This window comes from Molossus molossus, unplaced genomic scaffold (assembly GCF_014108415.1).
Source record: "Molossus molossus isolate mMolMol1 unplaced genomic scaffold, mMolMol1.p scaffold_m16_p_4, whole genome shotgun sequence".
Taxonomy (NCBI): domain Eukaryota; kingdom Metazoa; phylum Chordata; class Mammalia; order Chiroptera; family Molossidae; genus Molossus; species Molossus molossus.
Genome location: NW_023425377.1, coordinates 48,343,744 through 48,355,035, shown reverse-complemented (window position 1 = coordinate 48,355,035; position 11,292 = coordinate 48,343,744).

Here is an 11,292-nt window from a genome sequence, read left to right as displayed (position 1 = left end):
GAGCCCCGGCCCATGGACCAAAGGGTTGCAGTTTTAGTCCCAGATGGGGCTTGTACAGGAGGCAACCAATTGACGTGTCTCTCTCACATCAATGTTTCTCTCTCTCTCTCCCCCTCCCTCCCTTCTACTCGCTTTAAAAATCAATGGAAAAATATCCTTGGGTAAGGGTTAAAATTGACCTTCTTCTGGTCTATTTACAGCAATGAAAAATGATATACAATATTTAACTTGTTGCCAATTAATGTACCTCCACTTTGCAAAAAAAGATAAAAACTGACCTACTGGGGTGGTTTTGGTTCTCTAGGAATGTATCTTCTTCCTTTTTTTTTTTTTTTTGGTATGTGCCCCTAGCGGAAACTGAACCCAGGACTCTCTTGGTCCATAGGCCAATGCTCCAACAGCTGAGCCAAACCGGCCAGGGTTCTCTAGAAATGTTATAGGAAAGAAATGAGCCTAGTTAGGGGCTGCTTTGGCTCACTGAGAAATCAGAGAAAAGGAGTTTTGGAAACAGGTTCAGGGGTTTAGCCCAGGATGAGCTGCTACCACCCATTGCTCCCCTGGTTTCAAGTCTCATAGGGTCCCTTAGCGTTTAGGAGATACACATTTGAGGGGAAAGGGAAAGGCGCAGGACAGGCTCCCAGGATGGGGAGCATGCTCCCCCACATTTTTATTGACATACCATAATATCCACCCACTTAAAGTGTACAATTTAATGGTTTTAGCATATTCACCAAGTTCAGCAACCATCACCACAATCTGAGTTTAGAATATTTGCATCACCTAAAAAACAAAAACAAAAAAACACTTACCTATTAGCAGTCATTCCCATTCCCACCCTCCCTCCAGCCCCTGCAACTGTCTCCAAAGATTTGCCTATTCTGGACATTTTATATAAATGGAATCATAATATATTTGGCATTTTGTGTCCAGCATGTTTTCAAGCTTCCTCCATATTATAGCACAGATCAGTACCTCCTCATTCCTCTTTATTGTCAAATAATTTTGCACTTCCTTTGCTGGTTCCTCCCCCTCAGAGGCTGACTGAAACATATGGAAGCACCCCAGGGCCAATCTTCCTCCTTTCCTCATCTCTATCCATCCAGTCTCCTGGCAGGAAATACCATCTCTATGCAAACAACTCGTGAATCTCTCTTTCTAGTCCAGCCCTTTCTCCTGAGCTCCAGAAGCACAGGTCCTGTGGCCTCCTCCACACCTTCACTTGGAGGTCATCTCAGGCACCAGGCTTAAGCTAGTACAGGAAAACCACAGACCAAGCTCAGTTGTAAATATTGGTACAAGAATGCTAATAAGTATGTTATCACAGGGACCAGGCCCTGAGCAGGTCTCTGCCAGGCAGGCTTGTAGAGTGTGGGTCTTCTGACTTTGTGCAGGAAAAGATTTCACAAGACGAGCCCTGGCCGTTTTGGCTCAGCAGTTGGAGCATCGGCCTGTGGACCAGAGAGTCCCGGGTTAGGTTCCTGCTGAGTCCCCGCCCTGTTGGGGTTGCACTCCATGTGTCTGTCTCACACCGAAGCCCATCCCACCCCCCCCCCCCCCCCCCCGCTTTATCTGAAGATAAATGCAAAAAAAAACACAAGATTTCACAAGACGAGTCTAAGTGATTTTGAGAGTATGTATATTAAAGTTGGGGACAGTGAAACAAAGGAAGGGCTTAAGATTAAAAAAAAAAAAAAAAAAAAACAGGAAGATCCTAGGTAGAGCCATTTGTTGGCTTCTTAGAAATGTTATAAGAAGGATGCCCTGGCCGGTTTGACTCAGCAGTCAGAGCATCGCATCGGCCTGTGGTCCAGAGAGACCCAGGTTCGGTTTCCACTAAGGGCATGTACCTCGGTTGCAGTTTGTCCCCAGCTGTGGTTGGGTTGTGCGGGAGGCAGCCACTCGATGTGTTTCTTTCACGTCAATGTTTCTCTCTCTCTTCCTCTCCCTCCCACTCTACCTGAACAAAAAATGGAAAAATGTCCTCAGGTGAGGATAAAAAAACAAACAAAAGAAATGTTATATAAGAAAGAAATTAGCCTAGCCTGCTTCGGCTTACCAAGAAATAAAAGTCAGTGCAAGAAGTGAGCCACCCTGGCCAGTTTTGCTCAGGGGTTAGAGCATCAACCCCGTGGACCAAAAGGCCTTTGGTTCAATTCCTGGTCAAGGGCATGTACCTGGGTTGCAGGTTCGATCCTCGGCCCTGGTCCAGGTTCATGCAGGAGGCAACCAATAGATGTCTCTCTCTCTCTCTCTCTCTTTTTTTTTTTTTGTAGTACATGCCCCTAGCAGTAACCAAACCCAGGACTCTCTGATCCACAGGCTAACGCTCAACTGCTGAGCCAAACTGTTCAGGGCTAGATGTGTCTCTCTCACATTAATGTTTATCTCTCTCCCTCCCTTTCACACTACCTAAAAAATAAAATAAAAATCAATGGAAAAGTATCCTTGAGTGAGGATTGCCCAAAAGAAAGAAAGAAAGAAGTCAGCCAAGGCGGGGCTGTTAGCTTACTGGAAAGTCAGAGAAAACAGGGCCTTGGAGACAGGTTCAGGGGGTGAGCCTGGGATGAGCTGCCACTGCCCCGTGCTCCCTTGGTTTCAAGTCTCATGAGGACCCTTAGAGCTTAGGAGAAAGAGAGCAGAGATACAAGGTGTGGGCATGCTCTAGCAAGAGCTCTATCTAGCCGGGTCATTTATCTTGAGGCTTTCCTAGAGGAGCTCTCAGGGGAGGGTACTAACAGAATATTCATAAGCTGTCCAGGTGTGTCATTCAATATGTTGATTCATCAAAATGTGCCAATAGAGGGGTTAAGGTTATTTTCTGGTCAGTTTCATATTTAAAGAACACCATTGAAGAGGGACCAGGACCAAGGCTGGTCTGTCCTAGAAATGTCTAGAAGCTGTAAACCATATCCTCCTAAGTGTCCTTGGTTAGGGAAGATAAAACCTTGTGATTCATTAGCTGGCTATAAATTGCTCAAGTTGTTTGGCCTTGTTTAATTATTTTGTCTCAGTTTCCCTTATTATTCTTTGTCAAGGAATTTCCCTAGCTTTTTACTATCTTGCCTCAAGTATAATCAAACACCATCCAACTGCACATTAACAGTAATTTTAAATCATGCCCTGGCTGGTTTGGCTCAGCAGTTAGAGCGTCGGCTTGCCGTCCAGAGAGACCTGAGTTTGGTTCCTGCTAAGGGCGCGTGCCTCGGTTGCAGTTTGTCCCCAGCACTGGTTGGTCGTGCAGGTGGCAGCCAGTCGATGTGTCCCTTTTACGTCAATGTTCCTCTCTCTCTCTTCCTCACTCTCCCTCCCACTCTGTATGAACAAAAAATGGAAAAATGTCCTCGGGTAAGGATTAAAAAAATTAAATAAAATAAAATTTTAAATTGTAACCAAGCAAGGCTTATTCCAGAAAAGCAAGGATGGTTCAATATAAAGAACTCTAACCCTGGCCAGTTTGGCTCAGCAGTTAGAGCATCAGCCTATGGACCAAAGAGTCCTAGGTTTGATTCCAGTCAAGGGCACGTACCTCAGTTGTGGCTCGGTCCCTGGCCCTGGTTGGGGTCGTGCAGGTGGCAACCAATGTGTCTCTGTCACGTTGATGTCTCTCTCTCTCTCTCTCTCTCTCTCTCTCTCTTTCTCTCTTTCTCTCCCCCCCCCCCTTCCTCTCTTCCTCTCTCCCTCTCCCTCCCTCCCTCTCACACTCCCTCCTACTCTATCTGAAGATAAATGAAAAAGTATCCTTGGGTGAGGACAAAAAGAAAAAAACTCTGTTAATATAATGCACTGTATTAATTGATAACATGAGAAAAAACACAGTCTTATCAATGTACAGTAACAGGACATTTGGTGAATTTTTTTTAGTTTTTTTTTTTAATTTATTTTTTATCTTTATTGTTGAATGTATTACAGATGTTCCTCATTTTCCTCCATTGACCCCCTCCTCCCCACTCCCGCCCTCCTCCTGCCTTTCCCCACACTGTTGTCTGTGTCCATTGGTTATGCATATAAGTTCTTTGGTTTATTTCTTCCCACCCCTCCCAAACCCCCTTTCCTTTGAGGTTTGTCAGTCTAGCAACCAATGTGTACTTCTTAATCCCTTCACCTTTTTTTTTTTTTTTATCCTCACCTGAGGACATTTTTCGATATTTTGTTCAGATAAAGTGGGAGGAAGAGAGAGAGAGAGAAACATCAACGTGAAAGGAACACATGAAATGGCTGCCACCCACACGACCCAACCAGGGCCGGGGACAAACTGCAACCGAGGTACGTGCCCTTAGCAGGAACCAAACCCTGGTCTCTCCGGACCGCAGGCCGATGCTCTAACCGCTGAGCCAAATGGGTCAGGGCTCACCTTTTTCACTGATTCCCCCAACTCCTCTCCCATCTGGCAACCAACAAAATGTTCTCTGTATCTATGAGAATGTTTCTGTTCTGCCTGTTCATTTTGTTTGTAGATTCAATTGTTGATAGATATGTATTCATTGCCATTTTGTTTGTTCATATTTTTTATCTTTTTCTTCAAAAAGACCCTTCATCATTTCATATAATAATGGTTTGGTGGTGATGAACTCCTTTAACTTTTCCTTGTCTGGGAAACTCTATATGGCCATCGATTCTAAACGACAGCTTTGCAGGATAGAGTAATCTGGGTTGTAGGTTCTTGCTTTTCATCACTCTGAATATTTCTTGCCACTCCCTTCTGGCCTGCAATGTTTCTTTTGAGAAATCAGCTGACAGTCTTATGGGAACTCCCGTGTAGGTAACTAACTGCTTTTCTCTTGCTGCTTTTAAGATTCTCTCTTTGCCCTGGCCGGTTTGGCTCAGCAGTTAGAGCGTCGGCCTGTGGTCCAGAGAGACCCGGGTTCAGTTCCCGCTAAGGGCATGTACTTTGGTTGCAGTTTGTCCCTGGCCCTGGTTGGGTTGTGTGGGTGCAGCCACTCGATGTGTCCCTTTCACTTTGATGTTTCTCCCTCTCTTCTCTCTTCCTCTCTCTCCCGCTCTATCTAAATAAAAAAAAAAATGGAAAAATGTCCTTGGGTGAGGATAAAAAATTTTTTAAAAGATTCTCTCTTTGTCTTGAACCTTTTGCATTTTGATGATGATGTGTCTTGGTGTGGGCCTCTTGGGGTTCATCTTGTTTGGGACTCTCTGTGCTTCCTGGACTTGTATGTCTATTTCCTTCACCAAGTTAGGGAAGTTTTCTGCCATTATTGTTTCAAATAGGTTTTCGATTTCTTGTTCTCTCTCTTCTCCTTCTGGCACCCCCAAGATGCAAATGTTGGCATGCCTAAAGTTGTCTCAGAGGCTCCTTACACTATTCTCACTTTTTGGATTCTTTTTTTTTATCCTCACCCGAGGACATTTTTTTGTTTTTTGTTCAGATAGTGTGGGAGGGAGGGAGAGAGAGAGAGAAACATCGACATGAAAGGGACACATCGAGTGGTTGCTACCCACATGACCCAACCAGGGCTGGGGCAAACCGCAACTGAGGCACATGCCCTTATTGAGAACCAAACCTGGGTCTCTCTGGACTGAAGGCTGACGGTCTAACCACTGAGCCAAAACGGCCAGGGCTGGATTCTTTTTTCTTTTTGCTGTTCTGATTGGATGTTTTTTGCTTCCTTATATTCCAAATCAATGGTTTGCTTCTTGGCTTTACCTATTCTACTGTTGAGTCTGTGTAAATTATTCTTTATTTCAGTTAGTGCCTCCTTCATTTCTGACTGTGCATTCTTCATTTCTGACTGGTCCTTTTTTATGCTCTTGAGGCCCTTACTAAGTTTGCTGAGGTTCTCACTAAATTCATTGAGCATCCTTATAAGCAGTATTTTGAACTCAGCATCTGTTAGGTTGCTTATCTCCATTTTGCTTAGTTCTTTTCCTGGGGTTTTGTTCTGTTCTTTCCTTTAGGACCTGTTTCTTTGTCTCCTCATTTTGGCTGCCTCCCTGTTTTTGTTTCTCTGTATTACTTAACAGGAGGTAAAGGTCTAACTGAGACCAGATGCTGCTTGTTTGAAAGAATTTAGGAAAACCTGAAGCAGGATCCAAGACAGGCCAATCCTACAATTAAGCAACTGGCAACAGCTTGGGTGGGCCTAAAAGTTGGGTGGGGTGGGGCCTCAGGGGATCACCAGAGTGGGGCAACTAGTGTGAGCCAGGTTGCTGGAGTCCCAGGTATAGCGGCTGTCTGCTGCCCTAGGGAAGGGCTCATCAAAGGAACAAAGGCCTCTGACAGCACGTCTGTCCCAGAGAAAGCCCCCTCTCCAGCCCTCGCTCCAGTGCCAAACAGCTCAGTTCTTCCCTGTATGTCTCTAGTGCTGGTCGAGCTGCCTCCCCTCCAAGCTTAGAGGGAGAGAGTCCGATAAGTCCGTGCATGGGCCCTTTAAGAGGAGCTGCCTGGGGCTCCAGCCGCCTCAGCCTCCCTGAGCCTCAGTCCCCACTGACTTTTCCAGCCAGAAGATATGGGGACTTCTCTTCCTGGCACTGGAACCCTGAGTGGGGTGCCTGGTGTGAGACGGGGACCCCTCAGTCCTCAGGGAGGACCTTTCCAGCCAAGGTACCCTTCTGATTTTTATCCACCACACATGGGCGACCAGCCTGTTGCGCCTTCACCCCTCCTACCAGTCTCAGTGTGGCTGCTTCTTTAATTTCGTAGTTGTAGGACTTTCATTCAGCTTGATTTCAGGTGGTTTTGTGTGATGGTTGTTCTGTATTTTAGTTGTAACTTTGATGTGGTTGTGGGAGGACATGATACCACATTTACCTATGCCGCCATCTTTACCAGAAGTCCTGGTAAATTTATATATATATATATATATATATTTGTTATTGATTTTAGAGAGAGAGGAGAAGAGAGAGAAACGTCAATTTGTTTTCCCACTTATTTATGCATTTATTGTTGATTCTTGTATGTGCCCAGACCAGGGATTGAACCCACAACCTTGCCCTATCAGGACAACACTCTAACCAATTGAGCTATCTAGCCAGGGCTCAACATAGATAGATAGATAGATGGATAGATAGATAGATAGATAGATAGATAGATAGATAGATAGATAGATATAGATGTGTGTGTGTGTATTATATAAAGAATGAATCTTTTATTCTTACTTTTGTTCCATGCACAAAATTAACTCAAAGAGATCTTAGACATTAACACAGTAGCACAAATTAATCAAGAGAAAAAAGAACATATGTTCACAAAAATATTTGTATATAAATGTTCAGATAAATTTTGGTCATAGTAGCCCAAAACTGAAAAGAGTTGAGTTCATCAATAGAAAGATATATTTCAAAAAATTGTGGTATACTTATACCTACCTGATCATTAAATAGAATACTACTCAGCAAAATGAATACTAAAACATGCAAAAATGTAGATGAATCTCAAAACCATCACGATGAGTAAGAAAATCCTTCCATGCAAAGAACATCTCATCATTTCATGTATATAAAGTGTAAGAACGAGGCAGTGCCAGGTCTCCAGAAGTGCAGGTTTATTGGGAATTAGCCTGACGGACTACCTCTAAGGAGGGAGTAGCAACCAGCTTGTACAGACTAGGGGTTTTTAAACTCCCTGGGGGGTGGTCGTTCAGCCGAGTAGACGTGGTCGTCTTTGATTGGTCGGGCCTGGGATCTCCCACATTCTTCATTGGTCAGGGGCTGGGGTCTCCTGAAACTTGTTTTTCTTGTCGAGCGACCATTTGCAGTTTTGGGTGGCTTTGGGTGGTTCCGTCATTCCGTTCCACCTGACTGGAGTGATGGGTTTTGGTTTCTTGGAATGAGAGGCTTAGGGCAGTAATATGGAAGTTAAGAGCTAACATTTCCCGACTCTTAATTAATATAAGTTGGAAAAAAAGTTTGTGTTGATTGGAACTTTGGGTTGACCCCTAGGGCGGGCCTCTTAGGCAAGAGTGTTCTGTAGCTACTTCCTGCTGTTCTCCCTATGGGTTGCTCCTCCTGGGGGGTCAACCTGGGGTAGTGAGGTATAAGTTTGGAGTAGTAATTGGTGGTGGGCTACCCTGGCAAGCTTGGTCATCTGTGTACGTAGAAATTTCAGAAAACATGGGAGAAGTGGTAAGAGGAGAGAAATAATTATTAGTGGAGTTATAAGTGGGAGTAGGATGTTAAAGAGGGGGTTTGACCACCATTGGCTTAGTGGTGATGCTTCCTCCAGCCTGAGATTGCAAAGCCTCTCCTGGAGTTTTTGGAGAGAGTTAATATTTTCCTCTACTATACCTGATTCGTTGATATAGTAGCAGCATTTTTCTTGGAGGAAAAGGCAGGTATCTCCTTTCTCAGCGGTGAGGAGGTCCAGGGCCTGTCAGTTTTGGAGGGCGACTTCTGCTAGGGAGGTGAGTTGTTGTAAGGAGGCTAGAGAGGCTGCTGAGTTCTCGAAACCTCATTCTAAATTGGCCTGGATTTGTTCAGTCATTTTAAGGCTGTGTCCGAGTCCGGTCCCCCCAATTCCTAGGGCTGCTACTGAGGTGAAAAAGGTGAGGCCTTCTGGTTCGGCAGGTATCAGGAGGTCTGGGATGGGTTGGAGCCGGTCAATCAACCCAAACCACAGTCCACCCAGAATCTGGGAGTTAGCCCGGGCGAGCTTCCGTTGCCCACTGCTTCACCAGGTAGTAAGGGTGGTCTGTGCTGGGGATCGTCCAGGCTACCAAGATCCCATTCCCAGGTTTTGGCACCATCATGTAAGAACGAGGCGGTGCAGGGTCTCCAGAAGTGCAGGTTTATTGGGAATTAGCCTGCTGGACGACCTCTAAGGAGAGAGTAGCCTCAACATATATTTTTAATAAATATTCTTTTTCTTTTTAAAAAAAAAAAAAGCATTCATTTATTTTTAGAGAGAGAGAGGAAGGGAACCAGGCCAGTGTGACTCAGTGGATTGAGCATCATCCCATGGACTGAGAGGTCCCGGTTTGATTCCCAGTCAGGGCACATGCAGGCTGATCCCCAGTAGGGGGTGTCAGGAGGCAGCTGATCGATGTTTCTCACATCAATATTTCTATTTCTCTCTCCTTTCCTCTCTCTCTCTAAAAAATTCATAACAAAACATTTTTTTTTTTAAAAAAAGGAAGGGAGAAAAAAACATTGATTTGTTGCTCCACCTATTCATGCATTCATTGGTTGATTCCTGTCAGTGCCCCAACCAGGATCGAACTCGTACCCTTGGCATATCAGGGTGATGCAGCAACCAACTGAGCTACCTAGCTCAGTCTTAATAAACATCATTGACAAAACAGAATAGTATGAACATTTATAAAAACAACCCAGCCCAGCCAGTGTGGCTCACTGGTTGAGCATCGGCTCATGCACTAAGAGGTCATTGGTTCCATTCCCAGTCAGGGCACATGCTCAGGTTGTAGGCCCGATCCCCAGTAGGGGACATGCATGAGGCGGCCAGTTGATGTTCTCTCTCATCAATGTTTCTATCTCTTTCTCCTCTACCTTCCTCTCTCTCTAAAATCAATAAAGAAAAAAAAAATTTTTTTTAAGGAACCCAAATGTCATCTTCCAAAAGCACTTTCATTAAAGTAATAAACAATACAAGGTCACCTTCTTCTATTTATTATTTAACCTTTTCTGGAGGTACCATCAATGCAATTGGACAAGAGAAAGAAATTAGAAGTATAAAAATGGGAAAAGAGTAAGTAAAATAATAATTTGTAGATAATATGATTATATATATGTGGAAAACTCAAAGAGAATTGACCAAAACACTATCCTTTTTTTTTTTCCCTTTATTGATTTTTTTTTAAAGAGAGAGGAAGGGAGAGGGAAAGAGAGATAGAAACATCGATGAGAGAGAACATCAATTGGCCGCCTCCTGCATGCCCCCCAGTGAGGATTTGGCCCACAGCTTGGGCATGTGTCCTGACCAGGAATCAAACTGATGACCTCTTGGTGCATGGGTCAACGCTCAATCAGTGAACCACACCAGCCAGGCATACATGGAAAATCTTTTTTTTTTTTTTTATTCCTCACCCAAGGAAACTTTTTATTTATCATCAGATAGAGTGGGAGGGAGGGAGGGAGAGAGACAGACAAACATCGATGTGATAGAGCCACATAGACTGGTTGCCTCTGGCACGACCCGACCAGGGCCAGGGACAAACTGCAACCGAGGTACGTGCCCTTGACCAGAATCAAACCCGCGACTAATTGGTCCACTGGTCGATGCTCTAACCACTGAGCCAAACCGACCAGGGCCAAAACACTATTCTAAATTACAAGAGATTTCAGTAAGGTAGGTGGCTTTTGTATATGCCAACAATAATCAGAAGATACAGAAGAAAGGACCTAAAACACACAGGAATAGTCAATAAGAAATATTCAAGATAAAGAGGAAGAAAATATGAAATATTTGAGTACACAAAAGATCTGAGCAAATGGAAAAGCCTATTGTGTTCCTGGCTAGGAAGATTCAACGTCATGAAGATATCAAACCTCCCTAGACAGGTGATAAATTAATCTGTTAATATTATGTGAATAAAAACACCAAAATTGTAAATAATCTCCTACAGAAAACAGCAAGATGCAGAATGTTGTACATATATGCTACTATTTCTTTAAGGGGGTGGGGGAATACCCTTTGTGTATATAGACAGATATAGACTGTCTTTGGAAGGCATTATAGAAAATGGGACTCATTGGTTAGAAAAATGGGTAACTAAAACAGGGATGGGAAGGACACCTTTCACTGTATAACTTTTGGTATAATTTGAACCATGTCAATATGTTACTTATTCAAATTTTTTACTACTTTTTAAAACTCTCTTAAGGACTCTATGTTGCCTACAAAATCTTCCCCACTTAGACCACAAATAATGGTATTGATGACAATAGGGAAAGCCACCACCACTAGCATCCAAATCAAGTAACTACTGTGAACTATGTCACAGGCCAAATCTAGCCTGTTGCATGTTTTTATAAATAAAATTTTATTGAAACAGCCACGCCCATTTGTTTATATATTGTCCATGGATGCTTTTGTGCTATATAGCAGAGTTGAAAAGTTGCAACATAGATTATATAGCCCACAGCCTAGAATATTTACTATCTGGCCTTTGACAGAAAATGTTTACCAATCCCTGATCTAAATCAAATTTTAACAGTGAAATGTTCAGTCTCTGACTCCATCTTTTTTAAGATTGCTTTGTTCCCATGGCCTTCAAGTTAATAGCTTCTGCTTAGTCTTGCATATAGACACACTAATCGTTAGAGGAATTCTGCTTGAGATAAGGGAAGTATATATTGTTTATCAAAGATTTACATGCCGGGCCC